At 40.1% G+C, this 12,641-nt stretch overlaps 1 protein-coding gene across 9 annotated transcripts in view; it reads right to left on the reverse strand.

Annotated features, from left to right (window-relative positions):
* The window catches only part of LOC132259713 (disintegrin and metalloproteinase domain-containing protein unc-71), a 168,618-nt gene that overhangs the window by 113,394 nt on the left and 42,583 nt on the right, over positions 1-12,641 (reverse strand). For 2 of the 9 annotated variants that reach the window (XM_059757454.1, XM_059757452.1), the window contains exon 1: positions 4,212-4,711. The exons of the other annotated variants lie outside the window; for them this stretch is intronic. The gene's annotated coding sequence lies outside the window, so the exon portion shown is untranslated. Of the gene's footprint in view, positions 1-4,211; positions 4,712-12,641 lie in introns of those variants that run through there. 9 annotated transcript variants of the gene reach the window in all.

A 12,641-nucleotide genomic window follows, 5' to 3' on the forward strand; every position in this document is an offset into this window, starting at 1 on the left:
AGCCAGGGGATTATGGCAGCGGGCTTCGTGAGTAATTCAATGCTGCGGCAGAACATAAATCTCTGTTGGTGTATGGGAGCAAAATATTGAAAATCATCCAAACGATAAGACCCCATTATTCTTGCAGAAGAAGGCAGCCAATCGATAAATTTGAGCCTGGATATGTATTATAATTGTGGTGGAACATAATTGAATGATTATTTCATTGTTTGCTTCCTCGACATTGTCCTGAGTAGTGCTTGCCGCTCGGATTTATCAACATTGTGATGCTGGGCAGTATTGAGAATATTAATAGCTTCAATTATTGCCGTTAAATTTATATAATTAGTTCATCTGATGAGCGATTTCGAAATAGGCGCACTCTATTCAATATCTCAACGTATGCAGGCAACTCAAGCCCTCACATTTGGCAGATTGCTGAGGTATTAGGTGCTCAGGGGGCGGCAAGCTGTCTTCTTAAATATCATATCTAACCAGTGAATGGCAGAGCTTATTTCATCAATTTGCACTTTCCGCCGAGATTCCGCAGTGTGAATGATGGAGTGGACAAAGTTTTAAGCTTCCTAAATTATGGTATTGTGCGGAGAGTCTCTATCAGATTAAACTTTTGAATTTATCTTTAATATATGGAACTGTTAAAGAGGGTCCCATTGTTGAATCCACATGGAGGACTTTAAAGTTTATGAGCCTTTTTTGCTCTCTTCCTCCCACTTAGTTTCTTTGGAAGTATGCGCTGAAAATATAGGGGTGTGTCGGGAGGAAGATAGAGGAATATCACAGGAGCTTAAACTCATCAACGCAACGTCCTTTGCCTTGTGATGTTCGGACTTTGATGGAGTTGTATTAATTAGAAATTAATTTAGCAGAGTGACAGCGGCAAAACACAGATGAAATGGGGAGCTTTGCTGCCTCAGGTGAATATGAATGGGAGCATAATACGCAACACTAAGGCATTACCTTGTGATTATTTGGCAGTGGTAAATATTGAATAAATTAAATGTGTGTCATGATTTCTTTGCCTGAAGGAAGAGGAACAATGTTAACAACCCTTTTGCTCTGGGTGAAAATGTCTCGCAAAGCCAAGGTTGGCAGACAATGAGCCTCCCCAAGCTCTCATTCTCGACTTAAAGTCTTTAATTTATCAGCATTAACACATCACAACTTGCCATTGTTGGAGGGGCTCAATGATAAATATTTGAGAGAATATAGAAGTTATATATTCTCCCTTGATGTACAAATAAAGTAATAAGCTCGCCAAGCTTTTTCCTGTCCCTGTCAGACTTTTGAATATTGTATCTTTCCTATGTATTGTGATGCACTGTTGAAATCAAGTGCAAAACTTTTGGATGCATTGAGATGCGCTCAATATTTCACAGAGCGAATAAATTATTCCAAACAATATTTGCTTGCAAAGAAACCACTGGTTGGTGTTGGATAAAGTTTTATTTACCATTTCCCGAACTTTTTCTGTCATGATATTGTTTTTTTTTAAGATTCCTCCTGGAGCTTATCAAAATTTTACAAGAGTGGAGCCAGAGAGAAAAACGGGGTTTCTCCACTCCGCCGAGTAGAGACTGAATCGTCCCTGGGGCTCCTTGGCCAACGAATAGGAGTGACTTGCAAGTTGAGTGTGGCGATAAAATAGGTGAATAAAATATAGGTAAACTGTTTCACTTTGTATGTGGAAAAATATAAGTGTTATATTTAAGTTAAACGCCTTCTCGGCTCAAGATCATCATCGAATGTGGGCTCTGGGAATTATGTTTCCTCCATTGGGTCCTGCTTTCTTGAGAGGAAAGGTGAAAAAATGTGTGAGCATTTCGCTCGACCCACTTGAGGTGCGCCCCACTTGAAGGAGAGAAAAGCACCATTGGTCTGAGGGAAATTATATACATTCACGCTTATTCCGGTATAGATTCATTCAATGTGGAAGAATTGAGGAGTGCGAGCAAGAAGATGAAGGAGAGAATGTACACAAGGAACGCTGGATGAAAACATGGTAAGGTAAAATGGAATGTATTTGAAAAGGCTGGTATTATAATTTGATCATCTCTAAGGCAGCCTAAATCGTTTTTCGGAGCAACTTGAAAAGGATGTATATTATGAAATTTAAAAAGGGCACTCACTTTCGTAACAAGATATAATTCAATAAATGCGACAAAGATTTTCTCATTTTACTTCAGCCCAGAGAGTGGCAAAATAAATATTCTCTCGCCCCTATGACAACTTGCGACTCGAGTTAAGTAAAGGAGAAACTTTAAAAATTCCATTCACATTGTTAAGTTTCCTGAAATCACGGGACATTTTCACTGCCAAATTACTCAAGTAACGGCAATGTTTTTTATTTAATTTAAAAATAAGTCTGGCAATGTGATATTTTCAGGCATAAGCAAAACACAGTGTGATATGTTTTAAAAACCATACACAAATGTTCACACTGCGATACTCAACAATGTGTAAATTATGCTTATGCATCTATTTTTAGCACAGTATACATAAACTTCTCATAGTATTTTATTAATAGAGTAATAAGTATTTCTTATAGACATTTATGCTCCACTTTTCACTGAAAGAAACTCAATTGCCGTGTTGTTTGTTGGCAAAATTCAACTAATGAGACATATTCTGGGTGTGTGCCTCACAAATATATGCATGTGGATGTGTAATAATTTTAGTATTTTGCGCCGAATGTGAATTTCGTTTAGATCAACCCAATGAAGCGTCAAAATCCGGATAAACATCAAAAGCACACATTTTCTGCAAACAAAGCTCAAATGCAGGGAAATCACTATCAGACAAACTAATTGAAAACTGCAATTTGAAGTGGTGTGTTTACCATGATGTTCATGATATACGAAACTTCCAAAGGATATGGTTTGCAAAACATTGACTTTTGAGTGTCAGTGGCAAAGAGGCAAAAATTCTGAGTATTCTCATCCAAATTTGGGGGCCATTCATCCACATTTGCCAGACACAGCGATACATCAGCCCTGAGCTTTGTTTCGTGACACCCTTTTGCAGCCCCTATACCTCCCCGTCCGTATAAATTGTGGTTTGCTGGGCAAAGTGAAATATGATAGTGACTCACTATGATATCTCCATAATGCATGCAATGTTTTCAGCAATAATCCGATAATGAACCAAAAATTTTTCCCACCGTAAAAACATACCATCATAATTACTATCACTCAGCCTGTCATTAGAGATTTTACAGTGTGAAAAGTTTTGACCACCTCAAATTGCTAATCACTTTGTGTTGTAGGAAACAAAGCACTTTGCAGAAACACTTGAAGAACAATTCGAGCTTTCTGCCTCGAGAACTTTCCCAACAACCCCTGCCCTCCGACAAGAATTCCCAGTGAGACTTAGACTGTGTTTAAGTGCCTCTTGTTGTGCTATTTCGTAAATTTGAAGGAATTTCGGTGCGAGATTTATTGTAAGAGCCAACGATAAAGTGCGGCCCATTAATAAATTTGCTCGTTTGGTCCAGAAGGGTATGGGCGAACGGCGTTGCGTCGGCAAATCTGGTAATCGAGCATTTCGAAAGACGATCAGTCGGAATTCCTAAAATTTCGGAGATTCCTTCCACTCTCCTGGGCATAGTTCCGCCAGCCGGCGAACGGATAAGGACTGTCCTGGGGGCGGCGGAAGGAAATCTAATCTAGCGTTTATTTATTTTTACGGATACACATTAAATTATAATGAAGTCGAGAATATGGAGACGACGCCCTTCGCTCAACGACTCGGTTATTTTTCTCAATTGGATCTCCGGGAATTCGGGGCATAGGGACCAAAGCCAGGGGGAAATTGTGCCAAAAGGGGGGTTTTTCTTAGGAAATTTCAGGGTGTTTTTCTACAAAGTCAGCTTCGACCCTCCTCCTCTCGAAACCCCCCCAAAAGAGTGCCGAAGCTACGAGCATAAATTGATGGTGATTGTAATGAATTGGAGTGTAGAGGGAGTTTTTTTTCGATGAAAAATGCTGAATTATTTTTTATGCCAATTTTTCACCATTTTGCCACCCGTGGAAATCCTTCGAGGTGCATTTATGCGTGTCTTTTAAATTACATCTCGTCGAAGGAGATTCCGAAACTTACTCAAGCCTGTGTAATTTTTATACATATAAGGAGAGGTATTTTTCCGAGTCCCTTTTGAAGGCATGAGAATGTGCCGGGGTACTTTCTCTAACACACCAATAATGAAGATAACTTACGCTTGATTACAATTTCGACGTGTGTATCCAATGGGAAATTTTCTTGATAAATTAACTCGATAATTTCATACAGAGGACCTCCGTCACTGTTCCCTATCTCGTATCACTGGCACTCGCACTGATACAATCAGGTGTTAATTTGACACCTGCCCCGTAATCACACGCAATTTACATAGACAAGTCCACTATTTACTTAGTATTAAACACTGAACCACGCAGACTGATTGTTTCTCATCCGAACGAGCAACACCAAAAATACTATTTCGTTGTGTTATTAATAGGAGTGCGAGATGAATGTTTTGAAATATGATTCATGTGGCAATGCCTGCACGGGACCAGCACTCGGCTGCGGACCGCACTGTCTCCTGCGGCTGGGGTCCATCTGAAGGTGATCTGCAGGCCCTGCACAGGTTCCTAACTAACTTTGGGTGACACTGCGAGATGCTCAGCGCGCGAAGTCTCACATCACACTGATGCTGAGGACGAGGGCTCTATCTTCTGCCACGTGTCGCGCCCAACTGCACTTTTCGCGGTGCCAATACATCCCCAAAACGCCGAGAGACGCGCCTCGGCGCCACGGCCCGACGGCAGCCCGAAGCGCCCGCCACATGCGCACGGGCGCCCCTTTTCCCAGGGCTGTGCTCAGCCTCAAAGAGAGCGCGGCAAGAGAGAAATGAGCACCGAGACTCACCCAAACTTTGACGAATGCGAGCTTTTTCCATCTGACAAGTTACTTTACAGCATCCCATCCATTTAACTTCAGCCGCCCCGACACACCACATCAGCGCACAGGTGGAAAGTTATTCCCCGCAGGAACACCATGAGTTCTCCCGCCCAAGGAACTCTCAATTCTTTCGCCACACACTCATGCACTGTGTGTGTGCCGCTATGCACCGTGGGGAAGATTATGAAATTTCAATAGAGTGCATTTAGCGAGGTGATTTTGCTGATAGATCGAGTCGTAAAAATGAAAAGAACCGCGCCAGCATTTATGTATTCCCGGTGGCTTGACTGTGAGCAGCTGCTAATGCCAGGATTTTACGACACTTTGGTTACTGTCTTGGAATAAAACCAAATTTTTTACACATTGCTCCAAATATTTTAACAAGCTTCTAATTGCTTTCGCGCCGCCATGCCTATAATGAAGTCTTAAAAACTATACAAAGTACTAATTTTATGGTCCTCGGTAGACTGAATATTATTATTTTTTAATTAAACAGTGATTTTTATAGTTTTAGGATCGACATCTATTTTTATGAATATTATATTAGCTTGATTGCTTTTAATTGATTGATTAATTTAATTAAACGTGCTTCGCAAATGAGTTCAGTTATGCAGAACGCAAAATTGAATTTCCATCTGCAACCCCTCCCGCATCCACATATCCCGCGCAAAATCATATCATTTTATGCAAAGAAAGAAAATGCCAATATTCTCATGCCTAATGTGTACATAGAAGTGGGTATTTTGTAAAATTCGCAAACTCTTCTCCGGATCCGCAACCGCATAAATTTTGCGGAGGAGAAAGCACACAGATCAATAAATGTTTAGCCCCGAAAATTCCCTAATTGAACATAGCTGAAATCGTGAGATAACTTTTGCGATAGAATAGAGTTCTTACATACATATTCAAATAGCACTGTGAAGGAGTTTTCGGACGATTTGAAATTGCAAGCACCCTAGAAAGCCCTTGAACAAACACAATGCGTGACTCTGCATATTATATGTGGTTTTCCCTCTGCCTCACCCATAAATTCAATAAATTTTCGGCTCAAGTTACTTTTTCAATGCATCGACAATTTTTTTATGACTCCAAATTGTATTTTCATCGCTCTGATACACACTTCTTTTGTCTCATAAATGGATTTTTAACATATTTCATCAAAATGTATATTCAGATAAATTTATTCTCTGTGCTTTTCTTCTTTCAGCGCGAAATGGAATATCTCATTGCAAATGCAGAGCCGCAGAGTCTGAAATTATGTCGCTTCAAATTATTTTAATTAACACCTTTTGGAGTTTGAATGATTTTTCAATTGGCGCCCGCAGCGATAATTTCTATAAATTCAGCTCGAAATTATATACACGCTAAACGACATCCATTGGTAGAAATGTGTGAACGGAATGCATCCATAAACAATTCATCAGGCACCTGTTTATGTTGCCGTAATCACATCATAATTAATATTCAAACCGATTTTATGTAAATGTGGGAGGAATTCATCTTTCTCTTTCGTTTGGCGATGCCAATGACAATGTCTTGTATTCCATTGGGTCCACGATAATAAACTGACTGGAGATGTAATTAAGTAGTAACTTAATTTGGCAATCAATCAATAAGATATTTCTAGAAATAGCATTTGGTAGAAAATAATCCTCTTATCAGTTTTACACTTCCGAAATTTCCACTCGCGCCCCGGTGGAAATGAATTCCTTGATGTCGTGTGTGGGGATGTAAGGTAAATCTACACTCCATTGCCAACTACACCTACACTTTCTGCCTGTGCCATGTATGAATTAATTTATTCAGGTACTACTAATTGTTCATTACCACTATCCTCGTATGAGAAATCTACAAGGAGGAATTGCGTGATCATTCTCATGATTAAATAATTATCGAGGACATAATTAGGCAGTTAATTTATGCATACGATTTGTTTTCTTTTCTCCCACCATTTTCACGTTGTTGAATAACATGCTCGCCCAGTTTTTCAGCCCATGCGAGCTTTTCAGTGTGTGAAGTGTCATGATTTAGAAATTACCCGTGCTGTGGGCTGGATAGTGACCGATAAATCCTCAAATTCATTAACGCTTTATTGTGCAGAGCTCGTGTATTGTAGCTGTGAGGCCAATAATCATCTTCTTCGTTAAGATGTTGAACTAATAACAGAGATGATAAAGGGATATATTCATCCCTTTCGCCCAGAAGCATTGGAACAAGATGACTCATCATGGTTCGTTAACGATAATGTTTAATGAATTTGTGTCACTTTGCATGCCAATACTACCATAACACAATAATTCCTCATCAATTACATTCAACTTGCGGTTTCTCAGATTGTGCTGCATGATTGTCACACGCATGATATTGGCGAACAAATACACAAATATGAAATACTATAGAGTCTGACATTTAAATCCGGAAGTCAACAGTACAAACATGCTCGTTATTTGTCGTACGTACACCGTGAATTTCGCTCCAAATGCAATCTTCCCCGGCTCGATGCCACATGCCCCAAATTCGCGATTATATTTATCAAGGAAAAATATAAATTGAACAGAAGAGAAACATTTTTATTTGTTTAGTCGAGGAGATGTCAAATGAACCGGAAATGATTTTCTAGTGAAAATTCACGGAAATGCACAATCCCCCGTGAGTTCTCAATAGTAAATAGAATTGCCCTCCGAGGCGTTTCATACAGACAGGGTGAAATGCTGTGTGAGGTGCCAACGAAAGCACCATATTTACAGTATGTGTGAGTTTATGAAATAACTGACGCTACAGACAAATAAAATGTTCTCTCTTAGACGTAGCCATTGCCTCCCCGAAGAGGGTGGAAAAATGTGCACGAGGGAATCTTCAGTGTTTTCCCAAACATTCTATCCACTTCGGTCGTCCCAATTGAACTTTGCCAATGCTCACCTGGGCATCGAATATATCCACCTTATATACACGTGCCATGGCGCAAACCCTTCTTATGTGCGGATAAATATTTACTCCCCATCTCAGAAGACACTCTCCATCGGCGTTAAGTTCGAAATATGCAAAATCTCTATCGCCATTTCGACACTCGATGCTCTGTGGCGATGGAGAAGCAATGGTATTTCACTGACTAAACTGAGTGGAAATATCTTAATAGAAAGCAGCGTCATTTGACCTGTTTTTTTTAACATCAGTAAAATTTGCTAAAGCAAATATTTTTCTTCTAACATTTGCCTCAAGGAGCAATTTAAATATGTATTTTCTTATTTTCCAATTCCTTCATCCGATATTGTATCCACAGAATTACCATAACAGACGAGATATTGTGAAAAAGTAATCGACAATATGCAAAGATGCGCTCGGTGTTTGTTTTTTTATAGTATACAGGAAGACAACTTCATAATATTCTCAGTGAGAGTATATTTCAATATCCTTCAAAAGTCATGATGCATTCCCGATTTTAAGAAACTTTTTCAGACGTTCAGCCACATTGTTCCACAGGATCTATTAGTATTCTCATGCAATTCTCACTTTGATTTACACCCAACGAGACTGAGTGTGAAAATTGGCGCAGAATTGCACTTAAGATTTGCAAAGTATTACCGAATTAGGGACTTGGCATCGGTGGCCTGGATTTTTTCTTCCCGTGCCAAACAAATGCTCAGTGATGTGTCCTATTAAATTTAGTGCCGAAAAGTCCCCCTTCAGCAAGGGACTGCGTGATATTTGAACATGGTATTCATAGAGATGTCGTATAAATTTTTGTGACTCTGTTACATTGTATTCGCCGCCTTGGAATTTCGACCGTCTGAGAGGTGGGGACTCTATATAGAGCACTATATCAAAATTGTGTATACATTCTGTCTCAGCGAGATGTATCCCAAATAATTTCTGCAGTTCTGGTTAAGTTCCCACACCATGGCCTCCAACAGCCACTCCAACACACTCGCAGCGCTTCACAGCACGAACACGGTATCCAGCCAGATCCAGAACGTTGCCATGGGTAACATAGGAGAGTGACGTCATCACTTTGATAGGCTTTAAGAGTAGTGAGGATGAAATGGCACCGGGATGGGGTGTTTGAACTACATAAACATGGGGTGTGCATGAGGCAAATAGGAGAAGAAGTATCCTTCTGTTGCTCCCTCACTTCGATGATGACGGCGCGAATGCTATTATGGAGCCGAAAATGGCACAGATGTAATCAACAATCGTCTGCAATATGTGTTACAACTGCCAGGATTGGTTTCGCATCAAAGGAGGAAATATCTGGCGGCTGAGTGTGCGTATTTTTTGCACTGTCAAATTAATACTCTCGTATTTCACAATTTATTGCACATAATTACTTTGGAATGTTGTATGTGAGCTTTTAGAAATCTAGCATCTAATTACCTAAGATACTTCCCTCTTTCCTCGTGCTATGAGCGATGGTGTGACAAAAAATTCAACCGATCCTCTGCGATTGCCATCAACGAGAATTGTATTAGAGTTTTCGTCTGAATTTTCAATTTATCCGCCACCAATTTTATCGAAATTCTTGGTCCAGATACTTTGGGATCTGTCACATGTGAAAATCCCACTCATCAGCGCTGGAGAGTCTGCAGAAATGCAATTTCGATGCTTCAGGACTGCCTGTATTAAGAACATCAAACAGTAATTACGCTGCTCAAGAGCTGAACGACGCTCACGCACAGGAAATCCGGCAGTACCTTCACTTGGCTAAGAGGATGAATTTAACATAGAGTGCATTAGCAAGGGCTGAATACAAAATCACACGGAAGGATCTCTGGACGAGGCGAAAGATGGAAGAGGTGAGGTGACAGGTAGAATGAAGATGCATTAGGTCGCAGTAAATGAATGACGGTCCATAGATTAATTCAATTCTGACCTCAGTAATGCATTAAGCTTACACAGTCTTTACTTATGTGAATAATTTAGAGAGAAAAAAAGAAGATGAGACGCACTATATTTTTCCTACACTCTAAAATAGTTTGTGAGCGCTTAAATTGTTTTGTGTTCCGCTGCACTTCTTATATTAAAAATGCAAAGTATTTTAATTGAAGTTGAGAACAAAGTGAAGAGGTGAAAATTGCAAGCATTGTTTAATCCAATTTAGAAATGTTGATATATATATAGTGGAGCTGCAGATAAGGCGAGAATTCATGAAAGTTTTCTCAATAGAGGTGAGAAAAATCCATTTGGAAATTGAAAATGGCGAAAATCTAATGTAGTAAATTTTGTATAATAAGCTTCGGAAACTTTTCAATCATCTCATGGGTTGAGGAGCAAATTTATGTACATGCAATATACATAAAGTGGTTACTATTGCCGTCCGAAAGCTCACGCCCTCTCCAATTCGGTAGCACCCATAGAGTCGGATTCTCGCTCCACACTTTGCATTTCACCCCGGACTATTCGAGGCTGATTCAATTTTGATAAGACTTATGAAAATGAGATGGCCCAGGTACAGCGAAATGCGCTCCCCAGGATCTCTCACCTTACACTTGGCAGGGCGGCCCGTTGTGTGCGAGTGGGAAAGTTTGAAAAAGCATAACAGTATATCCGCAGCCATTGCCGCTCTATTTATTTTTTCCACTGCTCCGTGGAATATAAATAAATAAACAGTGGGAATATGGAAGAATAAACCATTGGGTAAATAGAAAATTGCATTTTATTCCAGTCACGTAGACACTGTCTCTTATATGCGCCACTCTTTCGGGCAGAGAGCGTCAAGATGAATTCTCAGCATCGAAAAAGGGCTACATAATATATGAATTACAAGTCAACAATGGGAAAGGATATTCCACAATGTTCCATGGGACAGAGGCCAAAAATAATTGTGTCATCCTCGAGGAAGGGTGAAATTTTCTCAATCGCATCCCGTATGCAATTTCTCTACTGTCCTCTTGACTGTCCTAGAATGCCACCCAATGTTCACAAGAGGACGGGCCATGTAGTAATAATCGAACATGCTGGGAATTCCGTCCCATCCCATTTGCTGACCAATGTCAACACTATATTTTGAGCTTGACATCAAATCGAACGTCAGGCCAAGATTCAATTCTCGGTAGATTGCACGATTGTCCGTTATCAAAGGGCGAAGATGATACTGTGGGCATGATGAAACAATTCCCTCTAATCACTAGTCTCACGAAAGAGAAGACACCCAAATAGCCCAAGGATTGCGATTTTCTAGTGATAATGACTTCTGCACTGACATCCGCTTCATCCAAGGCTCTAGAATAGAAAATTCAAGGCACATTCACAATTTAGCCCAGAGGTGCCATCATGATGGCCACGGCTTGCAAATATCACTGCACAATTGGAAAGGTGTCAACGAGGGAATACGAGCGAGCTCTAGAAAAAGGGCGTCGATAGATTGATTAAATCGCTAGGAATACATACCATTTAAAATGAATCAGTTTCGTGAATTATAAAATAATGTATATCATTCAATATGAACAAGATTTAGGTAGCGCCGTAATTAAACTTTAAAATCAAAATGTAGGCATTATTGGATTATATTACATGGCTCAACCTTTTCCAACTGCAATGTCAATTTATGAAAGTGAATTTAGTCAATATCTCTCGCACTTATCCAAAAAAAACTATGTCTAACTTCATATTGTGTTTCTCCTTTGGAATTCCTGGGACAAACTAATTGAAATACGAAGTCTGATGCAGACTTGATAGCGAAGTGCTCTGGCTATAGCGGACTTTTCTATTTACATTGAACTACACAAATAAACGCAAGCATCTGAATTGATGTACTACATATTAACTTTGGAAGTTTTTCCATTAAAAAGTTGATACATCCACGCTTACTGTTGGCCCACATTCTTTGGCACACGAAATCTTTACTGGAGGATTGTCTGCAAATCGAATTTATCGTGCGTCCCATCGACACTCCCGAGGATCAACTTCTCTCTATACTTCACTGGCATTTTTCTGCATTCACGCCATCGTCAGGGAGTTTGTTGATGAGTTCATCGGAGGGTGGAAAATGCTGTACAGATTAAATCTCAAAATGCTTGAGTAGAAAGTTTCTACTTGTGCCTCTCAATTGAATTATCGCGTTTTGCCAAAATTCAAATTCTCCGGGTTAATTGCTTCAATATTGTAAAATTCTCAAGGGGACAATTTTCCATTTGACAAACACCCCGAGGGTCTCAGATGGGATTTTTCTCCCGCAATCCCCATGAGAGCTCTTGGGCCCGTGGCAGCTGTCTATTGTTGCCGAAATCCCTGAAGTTGACTGTTTACTGACAAATGCTTAGCGTGCGTGAAAGTCGTCAATTTCATCAAATGGATTTGGGAATATTATGCTCATGGCATGTACGATTCCTCGTGCGCCGAAATAGTGGAGAAAGTGCCACGGCGGAGGAAAACACCTGCAGAAGGTGAGAGATGGATGGCAAAGAGCTTTTCCTGCCTTCCCACACCACACATCGCAAAGCAGCTCAATTGATCGTTTCATTTGGCACAACTTGATGGGTGAGCAGGTGTATCAAATAAAACTTCAAAGCTCCACCTTTTTATCTTCACCAACCTAAGCTCGAGATGGGAGCCTGCGAATGCAAACCGGAGGAAGTGAGTGATTTTCATATCACACTTGCGATTTCGTGAATCTGTTCATAGCGTAGCCGCCGACTCACACTTTATCTATTCCACATCCTTTCTGTCAGGGTTCAATGCTTTTTCCATCGTGCAAATCACGCATTATGAAT

This window comes from Phlebotomus argentipes, unplaced genomic scaffold (assembly GCF_947086385.1).
Source record: "Phlebotomus argentipes unplaced genomic scaffold, Phlebotomus argentipes genome assembly scaffold_18, whole genome shotgun sequence".
NCBI classification, from domain to species: Eukaryota; Metazoa; Arthropoda; class Insecta; order Diptera; family Psychodidae; genus Phlebotomus; species Phlebotomus argentipes.